General features: G+C 43.6%; 1 long non-coding RNA gene across 1 annotated transcript; it reads left to right on the top strand.

Moving 5' to 3' along the window:
- The first annotated feature begins 876 nt into the window (after positions 1-876).
- On the top strand, positions 877-9349 carry LOC131273656 (uncharacterized). The gene is made up of 3 exons (XR_011645900.1): positions 877-949; positions 1088-1311; positions 6831-9349. It is a non-coding gene; the product is annotated as an uncharacterized lncRNA (long non-coding RNA).
- The last annotated feature ends 2270 nt before the right edge of the window (positions 9350-11619 follow it).

Raw genomic sequence — 11619 nt, 5'->3', positions numbered from 1 at the left:
CCAGAAGGTCTACCACAGTCTCTCCCTAGAGTTAACCAACAGCAGAACATTACTCAAGGAAGAATGCTGTTTCCCATCAACTCTGAGAATGTTGACTAAGAGGAAGGAAAGTAACTTGAGAGTGCAGAAGACTGGCAGACACTGCCTTAACAGGATGACCAAGTTAACATCAGTAGTCATTGGACAAACTGAAATGGACCACCATAAAAGAAGCAGTGAGACCATAACATCACTTCTGTGATATTCCTGCAAAGATGCAAACCCAAATTTAACCATGAGGAAACATCAGATTGATGGAAACTAAGGAACATTCTACTAAATAAGTTTCAGACCTTTGTAATCTTCAAAAGTCAAGGCGATAAAAGGAAGGAAACACTGTGAAATTATTCAAGATTGAAGGGGACTAAAGAGCTAGTCAAGTGATGCCATGTAAGAGATTATTCCAGATCCTTTTGCTATCTAGGACATTATTAGGACAATTGGCAAGATTTGAATGAAGCCTGAGGGTCACACAGCAGTAAGCATCATGTTAATTTCCTAGTTGTATCTGTATAGTTTTGTAGATGCCCCTGTGGTAGCTGTAAGAAACAGAAATTAGTTTAGTTTTCACATAAAGGAAAAAAATATTGATTAATGTAACCTGTAGCCTACTGCCTCAGTCTCCCACTCCCAAGTTAAGCAACAACAAAGGAAAATAGCTTAAACCAGTCCTATAGCCAGTAAAAAGGGTGCACAAAAAAGAGCTAAGTCAATACCAATTTAGCACTAAATTCCATTCCTTATTTGGTAAAGGGAGCAAGTAAAAGCTAAAATAGTTGGAATGTGATGGTGGAAGCAGTTAATCAAAAACTTTTGCACGGGAAAGTTAGATTTCTCAGACAGGCTGTAACCTCTGAAGTATCCCAATCTATGGAGAAACAGAGGAAGGGCTTGTGTACTAGGCTTAGGGGTATAAATTGTTTTCTTTGTTTGGGGCACTGGCCACGTTTTCTGGTTGTGCACCCCTTCTTGCAAGATTGAAAATAAATTCTTCTCCACAATTGGGTGAGCCTTATTTTCTTCCAAAAAAATTATTTCTTTCTTACAGCTTTGGGGCTTGTCTGGGATTCTGAAGCTTCAGAGAGCAGACCCCCAGGATGGACAATGGGGAGGTACGCCCCTCTGTTTAAGCGGTCTTGGACTCCACCAGCAGGGGCCTCACCTTTGGCAGCCAGGAGACCCAAGAACCCTTAGATCTGCTGATTGTGGATGAGAAAAAGGGAAGGGAAATTCTGCTTTACATTGACCAGGTAACTCCATGCATGGACCAAGGTAAGAACAAAGGCTTTTAAGTATTACCTTCTTGGTAGGAAATTCTGATGAGTCTTTAGTTGATTGTGCATGCATGAGACGCATGACATATTGCACGAAGTGAATGCAGGGTCCCAATCTGTATTTCCCTTCTCCTGTGGGGGAAAGGGCTGGGGATGAACAAAGCAAAAGATTCAAGAGGAAGAGACCCAGGCAAGATTCAGAATGGGAAATAGAGGCAGTCAGTCAACTGGGAAAAAGGGAAAGGGGGTATCTGTAGGATCTCCCAGGAATATTCCTCCAGATAGTCTGTTAGGGAGGCTGTTAAGGCATTGGACCAATAGTGATCAGACCAGGGGAAAAGACAAAAAGAAAATGATGAAATATGGTTGTTGTATCTAAACCAGGCAAAATTTTTACTGCCTGATGTATTTTGGCCAAAATACAGAGCAGATTAGGATTAGCTTTGTGCCAACCTTGTACTGTATGTTAATGAGAAAACACCCTTTTCCAAAAAAAATAAAATAAAAATCTGACTATGCCCTGTGCTGGTTAAAGGGAAAGGGGGCCACGCTCTATCCTATGAAAGCTGAAAATCTAGACCCCGAGACTAAGCTTGCAGAAACTTAGGCTGCAGAAACAGAAGCTGCAGAAACTAAACCCTAAGACCCCCTGCTGAATCTCCCTCCTTACATACCCCCTCCCCTCACGGGAGAAGGGCCATTAGACTTTGAGGGTCCAAAAAAATTCAGTCTAAACACTGGAGAACCAGAAAACCAAGCGGGGCCAACAGCCCCACTGGTTACAACCCACCAACCACTGAAGAAAAGATTAGAACAGTGTAAAAAGATATGCAAAATTTTCCATTCCCCAGAGCACCTGAGGAGAAGAGAGTAGAAGAGCAAAATTCCATTGAGCCTTTGTATCTGCTAAGAGAAGTACCAATGGGGCCAGGGGAGATTGGCTATGTAAATGCCTCACTGATGAGTACTGAAGTAAGGAACTCCAAAAAGGAGATGAAATCACTAATGGAAAACCTAGTGGGGTTAGCCAAACAAGTAGATCAATTTCTAGGTCCTAGTTCATATACCTGGTCCAAACTTACATCCATATTGAATATCCTCTTTATGGGAAAAGAAAGAGGAATGGTGCAGAAGGCAGCTACAAAAGAGTGGGAAAGGCAGCATCCACCTGGACAGGGGGTAATGGCAGCAGAACAGAAGTTCCCAAATACAGACCCTAATTGGGATAATAACGACCTGGGGGACAGAGCACAAATGAAAGATCTTAGAGACCTCATCATACAGGGAATCCAATGAGCCATACCCACATCTCAGAATTTGAATAAGGTCTTTAAAGTAGCCCAGGAGAAGGATGAAACTCCCTCTGCTTACCTGCAGCGATTGAGGGACCAAGTGAGGAAATGTTCAGGGATGGACCCTGATGATCCTGTGGCTCAAAAAACATTAAAATCAGCTGTGTAAAGAGGTCTCGGCCTGATATTCAGAAAAAGATTCAGAAAATAGAAGGATGGATGAATAAGCCATTGGAAGAGTTATTGAGAGAGTCCCAGAAAGTGTTTGTAAGGAGAGAGGAGAAAAAGCAAAAACAGAAGACAAAGGTTATGATAAACACAGTTAACCAAATGGCTAAAAAAGACTGGAGATGAGTTAGGGAGAGAACAAGCAGAGGTGAAATAAAGATACAAAATGGGCTTATTTAAATAAAAGGGCAAGGAGAACGCAAGGCTCTGCAGGGTGCTATCACTGTGGGAAGCCTGGTCATTTCCAAAGGGAATGCCCGAGTTTAAAGTAAGAGAGTCAGGTAATCCCCCTCATGAATTTTGAGGATTAGGGGGGTCTGAGGCTACTCACTTCCAAAGCCCACCAGGAGACATTAATAAATCTAAGGGAGAGCCCATATCAGGAAAAAATTACATTGTTAGTAGACACTGGGGTAGCTCAATCCTCTGTAACTTATCTTCCCAAAGGAACCAAACTTTCTGGCAGTTCCCCTACAGTCTCAGGGGTAAAAGGAAAAAAAAATTGAGGTCCCCATTCTTTCTCCCACTAATATTTGTTGGAAAGAAAATCAAGTTGTAGGCCCTCTGTTGTACATCCCAGAAGCCGGGAGTAACTTGTTGGGAAGGGACTTAATAGTATCCATGGATCTGGATTTAGAAGTAAGGGATGGGCAGATAGACGTAGTCTTAGCCATGCTCACTGAAGAAGATGAGAAAGATATCAGAGAGGAAGTGTAGGTGAGAGAAGGAAATAGAGGGGGTGGGCAAGTACCCCTATTAAAATCAAATTGAAAAAGGAAGGGGAAATTATTTGTCTAAGGCAATATCCCATTGCCTTTAAGGGGAGGCAGGGACTCCGACCTGTCATCGAAGGCCTCCTTCACGATGGGCTCTTGGAGCCCTGCAGTTGTCCCACTTCAATTCTCCTATCGTGCCTATTCAGCAATTGGGTGGTACTTGAAGTTAATCAAATCATTCAGGTTCAGCACCTGTACACTCTCCTTAGTAAGATCCCCTGCCATCATAAATGGCTTAGTGAAATAAATCTAAAGAATGCCTTTTGGGCCTGTCCCCTCGATCCAGGGAATAAAGCTTATTTGCCTTTGAGTGAGAGAATCCCTCTGCCGGAAGAAAACAGCAAAATAGGTAAACAGTTTTACCCCCAGGCTTTACAAAACCCCACAACCTCTTTGGACAGGAACTGGAAAAAGTGTTAGAGAAATTTGCAGTCCCATCTGAAATTTCCCTTTCACCATATGTAGATGATATGCTAATACCAGGTAAAGAAAGGCAGATAATGGCCCAAAATACAAAGAGCTTATTGAATTTCCTGGGAGATCAAGGGTTGACTGTCAATACATACATACATACATAAATACACAAACAAACTACAATTTGTAAAAAAGGAAGCCAAATACCTGGGCCATCTCATTAGTAAGGGAAGGAGGAAGATAAATCCAGAAAGAATTCAGGCCATTACTGAATTACCTCTTTCCCGGACAAAAAGAGAACTAAGATTGTTGGGGATTAATGGGATATTGTAGATTATAAATAGATTCTTATGCATCTCAAACCAAAGGGTTATACCAAAAACTGTTGGAGGAGGAGCCTGACAAATTAGAGTAGAAGGAGGGGGAAGTAAAGGCCTTAGAGGGGCTCAAGCAGGCAATGGTGCAAGCCCCCGTTCTAGCCCTCCCCTCCCTCGAGAAACCTTTCCATCTGTTTGTTGCAGTAGATGAGGGGACAGCCTTGGGAGTTCTAACCCAGATCTGGGGAGGCTAAAGGAAGCCCGTGGCCTTCCTTTCCAGAACCCTGGACCCTGTCTCCAGGGGATGGCCAGGCTGTGTTCACACCGTGGCAGCAACTGCTCTCTTAGTAGAAGAAAGCAGAAAACTGACCTTTGGAAGGGCCTTAATTGTTAGTGCCCCTCATCAGGTCAGGCTATTTTGTCTCAAAAAGCAGGAAGGTAGTTAATGGATTCCCGAATTCGGAAATACGAGGCAATTCTGATGAAAAAAAGAAAAAAAAGATTTAATACTAACAATTGATCACAGTCTAAACCCAGCCTCTTTGGAAAGGGTCCAACCAGGTAGAAATTCCTAAACATAATTGTTTAGACTTAATTGAACACCAAACCCAAGTCCGTCCTTACCTAGGGGAGCTTCCCTTACATTCGGGGGAAAAAATGTTTATAGATGGGTCTTCTAGGGTCCTAGAAGGAAAAAAGGCACAGTGGCTATGCTGTGGTGGATGGACTAACTTGTGAGGTGAAAGAAGCTGGCCGACTGCCCAATGATTGGTCAGCTCAAACTTGTGAGCTGTATGCATTAAATCAAGCCCTTAAATTGTTAGAGGGAAAAGATGGTACACTCTACACAGATTCTAAATATGCCTTTGGTGTGGTCCACATTTTTGGAAACATTTTGGAAGAAAGGAGATTAATCAATAGCAGAGGGAAGGAATTAGTCCATGTGAAACTGGTAAAACAAGTGTTAGACAGTCTCCTTTTACCAAGAGAAATATCCGTGGTACGTATAAATGGGCATCAGAATGTCATACTTTTAAAGCAGAAGACAACAGATTGGCTGATAAAAAGGCCAAAGAGGCTTCCCTCTGTTACCCTCTGGAACTGATAGTCCTGATATCCTCCCTCCCCAAAGAAATTAGAATCCCTGTATTCTCTGAAAAAGAAGTAAAAGAACTAGAACAATTGGGTACGACCTTAGATAGCCAAGGGAACTGCCTCTTCCCAGATGGCCGGCAAATGTCGAATAAGCAAATAATGAGGGAAGTACTAGCAGTTTTGCACTAAGGGAGTCACTGGGGAGTACAAGCCATGTGTGACCTTGTTCTCAAGCATTTTGGGTGTGTGGGCCTTTATACTATAGCCAAACAAATAAGTGAACAGTGCACAATCTGTCAGAGAGTTAATAAGAAAGTTTTAAGAAAGCAAGTGCCAGGGGGGAGGGAGCCCAGCCTTAAACAATTCCAGAGTATTCAAGTTGATTATACTGAAATGCCCCCTGTAGGTCAACTAAAGTATGTTCTGGTTATTGTGGATCACCTGACAGGGTGGGTAGAAGCATACCCTCTTGCTTTGGCTACAGCATCAGGGACTTCAAAAATTATCCTTGAACAAATCATTCCCCAATATGGGTTAGTAGAAAATATAAATTCAGACAATGGTAGTCACTTTACATCCAGACTGTTGCAAAATATTATGCAGGGTCTAGGTGTCACATGGAACTTCCATACACCCTGGCACCCGCCATCCTCAGGGAAAGTGGAAAGAATGAACAAAACATTAAAAAAAAAAATCTCTCTAAATTGGTCTTAAAAACATGATTACCACGGGTTAAATGTTTACCTATAGGGAAGTGGATTTAGCTCAACTGATAGAGCGTCCGCCTACTATATGGGAGGTCCAGAGTTCGAACCCAGGGCCTCCTGGCCTGTGTGGTGAGCCGGCCCACATGCAGTGCTGCCACGCACAAGGAGTGCCATGCCACGCAGGGGTGTCCCCATGTAGGGGAGCCCCACGTGCAAAGAGGGAGCCCCATGTGAAAAAAAGTGTAGCCTACCCAGGAGTGGCACCACATACACAGAGAGCTGACACAGCAAGGTGATGCAACAAAAAGAGCCACAGATTCCCTGTGCCACTGAGAATGCAAGCGGACCCAGACACAAATAGACACAGAGCAGACACAAATAGACACAGAGCAGACAACGGGGGAGGGGGGGAAGAAGGGGAGAGAAATAAAAATAAAAAATAAATCTCTTTTAAAAAAATGTTTACCTATAGCTCTGTTAAGAATCTGAACTGCCCCTAGGAGGGAACTGGGAATTTCTCCTTACGAAGTGCCCTTTGGTCTGCCCTTCCCTGGGAAGCCTGGGGAACTCCTCCCCTTTGAGTTGAAGGATCTCTTTCTTTAAACTTATATACTGGCCTTGTCTTCTACTTTGCCATCCCTCAGACACCGGGGTTTGTCAGCTCAGACTCTGCCTCTTAAATTTGCAGTTCACCAACACCGACCTGGCAGCTGGGTCCTAATCAAGTCGTGGAAAGAGTCCAAACTCCAACCGACCTGGGAAGGACCTTATCAAGTCTTGCTGACAACTGAAGCAGCAGTCTGCAGGGCAGAAAAAGGCTGGACTCATCACACTCCAGTAAAAGGACCAGTACCTGAACCAGACGATAAGTACCCAACAACTTCGTATGAGTCTCGGAAAATAATTTCAGCCCCAGATCCCTTAAAGGTCACATTGAAAAGACAATACTTGGGGGAAAAGGGGATTGAGCTGTGTATCATCCTAATCAACAATGGCTTAGTCCTATCGGAATATCAAAGGAGGAATTCAAACCTTAAGTTACAGGTGAAAATAATATTACAGCCATAATGTTTCAAACCCAAGAAGCAACTAGCCCCATCAAATTAGTTATAAAAGTAACTAAAGGTCTGGAGTCCCAAACCATGCAGTTTGACGCCTGCCAAGTAATAGACTGTGGGAATTTAGAGCACCAGCGATGGCTGGGGAAAATAAATACCTATGCCCAGAGCCAGTGGGGAATGGGTATGGTCAAGCCCTTTCCCCTCCTGGGATGATGTATGGTGGACTACCCAGTATAAGGGATGGACCATGAATATGGGATGGATCTCACCAAGTCCGAGGACATTAAAGGGTAAGATAATCTTTTACAAAGGTAGTACACTGCCAGACTCCGAAAGTCTTGAGTGCAATCCAGCAGTAATAATTATTAAAAAGGCAGACAAATTAAAAACTGGGAGCAGCACCAGGGACCAAGTAGTTGATAGAGTATATGGAATGGGAGCAGACATTACAGGTAAAGATCCTTTGGGGACGTTTTATATCTGAGTCCTTCCTCCCCCTGTAGATATGACATCAACAACACGCTCTCCAGCTAACCCTTCAGAAATACCACAGGAAAACTACCAAAAGCCAGTTCCCCAATTCAAAATGATCCCAAAGCAGTCAGGATACTTAAGGCAAAAGATTTAAAGCAAACCATAGAAATAAAGGCAGGATATGAGTAAACAAATGCCTGGGTAAAATGAGTCAAATATACAATCCAGAGTCTGAACAAAAGCAACTGTTACACTTGTGCAACAGGCCGGTCCACAGCTCATATTGTACCCTTCCCACTCAGTATGGAAAAGCATGAAAGGGAGTTTAAGTGCATGATACTCCTCTTCCAGAAAGCTACTCCTGGTGAAAATTGTAGTATATTGTCCTTTTTCTTCCCACTGCTCAAAAACGGAAATATCAAGGTCATACCCGCCTCCTGTCTGGGCCCAGGGAATCACTCTGCTTGTCTCTCTAGACAGGGGAAAGGATTCCAGGACTTTGGTAATATGGCCTCGAGTACACGAGTGTGGAATGTCAGCAGTGATCATACTGACAATTTCTCCAGTTTGTGCAAACCTCGAGCAGACCTGTGGTGGTGCTGTGGAAAAGGTGTTCTCTGACCAATACTGCCTGAGAGGTGGGGCGGAACCTGTGCTCTGATCCAATTGACTATCCCATTCACTTTGGCATTTAAAAAAGAGGTAAAAATAACATCCCAGGGAGGGAGAGAGAAAAAAAGTCTACTTGGTTCTTTTAATGAGAGGAACTATCTAAACAATATAGGAGTTCCCCAAGGAGTCCCAAATAAATTTTAAGCTAGAAATCAGGTAGCAGCTGGGTTTGAGTCATTCTTGTTCTGGTAGGTCACCATTAATAAAAATGTAAATTAGATTAACTACATTTATTAAAATCAACAGAAATTTATTAATTACACCAGGAATGCAGTTAAGGGAATTGCAAAACAATTAAATGCTACTAGCAGAATGGCATGGGAAAACAGAATGGCCTTAGATATGATGCTAGCTGAGAAAGGGGGAGTCTGTGTTATGATTGGGGGTAGTTGCTGTATATCATCCCCAATAACACTGCCCCTGACGGAACTATCACTAAAGCTTTACAAGGCCTAGCAGCCCTATCTGAGGAATTAGCAGAGAATTCTGGCATTAGTAATTCACTCACAGGATGGCTTGAAAATTAGTTTGGAAAATGGAAAGGGGTTGCACTGTCCATCTTAACTTCCCTCGTTATCTCAGAGATGTTTACCACAGTCGGATGCTGTATCATTCCATGTTCAAAGACTCACTGAGGGAAACGGACTTTGGCCCAGTGGTTAGGGCGTCCGTCTACCATATGGGAGGTCCGCGGTTCAAACCCCGGGCCTCCTTGACCCCTGTGGAGCTGGCCATGCGCAGTGCTGATGCGCACAAGGAGTGCCGTGCCACGCAGGGGTGTCCCCCACGTGGGGGAGCCCCACGCGCAAGGAGTGCGCCCGTGAGGAGAGACGCCCAGCGTGAAAAGAAAGAGCAGCCTGCCCAGGAATGGCGCCGCCCACACTTCCTGTGCCGCTGACGACAACAGAAGCGGACAAAGAAACAAGACGCAGCAAATAGACACCAAGAACAGACAACCAGGGGAGGGGGGGGAAATTAAATAAATAAATAAATCTTTAAAAAAAAAAAAAAAGACTCACTGAAACTGCCCTAACCAAACAAATACCCATACAGTGATACAGTGTAGGCAAAACAATCTGTACCCCTTAAAGAAAGAGATCCCTATGATAAAGAGTGTAAGATAGCTCTAAAAAAATTTGAAGAATGGAAATGTGAAAACTAAAAAGAGTTTAAAAGACAGAAGGGCGATTGTAAGAAACAAAATTAGTTTAGTTTTCACATAAAGGAAGAAAATATTAATTAATGTAACCTAGCAGCCTACTGCCTCAGTCTCCCACTCCTGGGTTAAACAAGAAAAAGGAAACCAGCTTAAGTCAGTCCTATAGCCAGTAAAAAGGATGCACAAAATACCAATTCAGCACTAAATTCCATTCCTTATTTGGCAAAAGGAGCAGGTAAAAGTTAAAATAGTTGGAATGTGATGGGGGAAGCAGTTAATCAAAATCTTTTGCACAGGAAAGTTAGATTTCTCAGACAGGCTGTAACCTCTGAAGTATCCATTCTATGGAGAAACAGAGGAAGGGCTTGCGTGCTAGGCTTAGGGGTATAAATTGTGTCATTTTCCTTTGTTCAAGGCGCCAGCCATGTTTTCTGGTTGTGCGCCCCTTCTTGCAAAATTGCAAATAAGTTCTTTTCTTCTCCACAATCGGGTAAGCCTTATTTTCTTTAAAAAAAAAAAAAAAAAAGATTTCTTTCTTACAGTAGCCAATGCATCTGAAGAATTTAGTGGCTCTGGGACATTACAAGAAAAAATTAATTTTGAATGATTCAGGAAAAAATAGTTCTGTACACTGTAACAAGCAACTTTTCCCAAAGTTGGAAATTATTTCCATTGTTTAAAAAATAAAGAAATACGTTAGGAACCTGCAAATGGGAAAATAATAAATCAGTTGCTTTGCTTAGGAATAAAACAGTTAAGAAAGATGCAGGAAATACGTGGTGTAGCTGTTAACTGGGCAGGATTGATGGAAGGGAGAATTTATTGTATCGAGAGAGCAAGTTGTCAGAGTAGACGAGGAGCAATAAAGAGTTACCTTAGTATCCTCTGGAAAGACCAATAGGTCAGCCAGAATTTGGGGTGGGAGGCAGGACTGCAGGGAGAGCGAAGGCAGGGAGTGGAGCCTGGCAGAGCTGTGGAATGCATTCCTGTGACCACAGAAGTGCAGCAGGAACAAACACCACTGGAATTAGACCCCATGAAACGAAGTGAGTCAGAGCCCAAACCGCCCCTGTCCCAGCCCTGGTTCCAGAGCCACGGGCCCCTCTCAGCATGTGGTCAGACTCTAACGCGGCAAAGGCAAAGCGTCTGAGGGTGACATCAATCATCATTACAGGGCCACGTGTGGTCTGAGTCACTCCATGCTGGGGGAATTGGGGGCATGTCTGGGAAGGATTTGGTAGCGACTCAGCCCTTGGGCCAACGTGGAAATGGGAGACTTTGACTTCGGGGAATGTATGCTGGCAAAAGCTACTGGGCTCTGCTGAGCCCTCTTGGCCGACTCTGATAAGCCACGGGATGCAAATGAGCATTGTCTCACCTGCTCTGCAACCTGCACCTCCAGCCCCAGGGAAGCCTGGTCACCGGCAAGGCCGAATTGCACTCCGCGGCCCCGAATGAAGTTGTCCTGGGTTCAGAGCAATGCAGCCCACTGCTGCTCATGTGGCTCTCCCCAGAGGAGGGGCCCCAGCAGAGAGGAGAGCTGACCCCAGGACAACCTCCTAAACAGCAGAAGCAGCTGCCGGTCTTTCCACCTCTTTATTCACAACTTCTTCCTTGCAGTAACATGTATAAACTAATACACACACCCTCTCGTTGTAGCTCTCCCGGCAATTCTTCTCACATGGAAGTTCTCTGAATTGTGTTCTCCTGTCCGGTTGTTTTCAGTAAAGCATTCCAATCACCTTGATGCTAGGTAGAACTCCTTCCCTCAAGCAGGAAAAATCTTCTCTCTGTTTTCCCTAAATTAGAAAACTATTTACACCTCATTTATAGTGTGGTAGGAGAACCCACAAAGCAATGCAATTTTCTGTTAAGCATTGTTTACCATTTTCTTACAGATTCTGACATGCAGGGATGAGCACAATTTAAATTTATTCTGAAATCACGTTTTAATATGAAGCAATTGAAGATGTCTAAAAAAGATCTTTAGATAATTCCTCTCTGTCAACATCCTCAACCATATACACTTGATCTTGTATAAGTGACGATTCAAAGTATACTCCAGCAACCTCTACTCCCCATCTGATTTTTCTATCCACAATGACAAAAGA

Source organism: Dasypus novemcinctus, chromosome 16 (genome assembly GCF_030445035.2).
Source record: "Dasypus novemcinctus isolate mDasNov1 chromosome 16, mDasNov1.1.hap2, whole genome shotgun sequence".
Classification (NCBI taxonomy): Eukaryota; Metazoa; Chordata; class Mammalia; order Cingulata; family Dasypodidae; genus Dasypus; species Dasypus novemcinctus.
The sequence above is the reverse complement of the archived record's forward strand: the minus strand, read 5'-3'. Positions and strand labels throughout refer to the sequence as shown.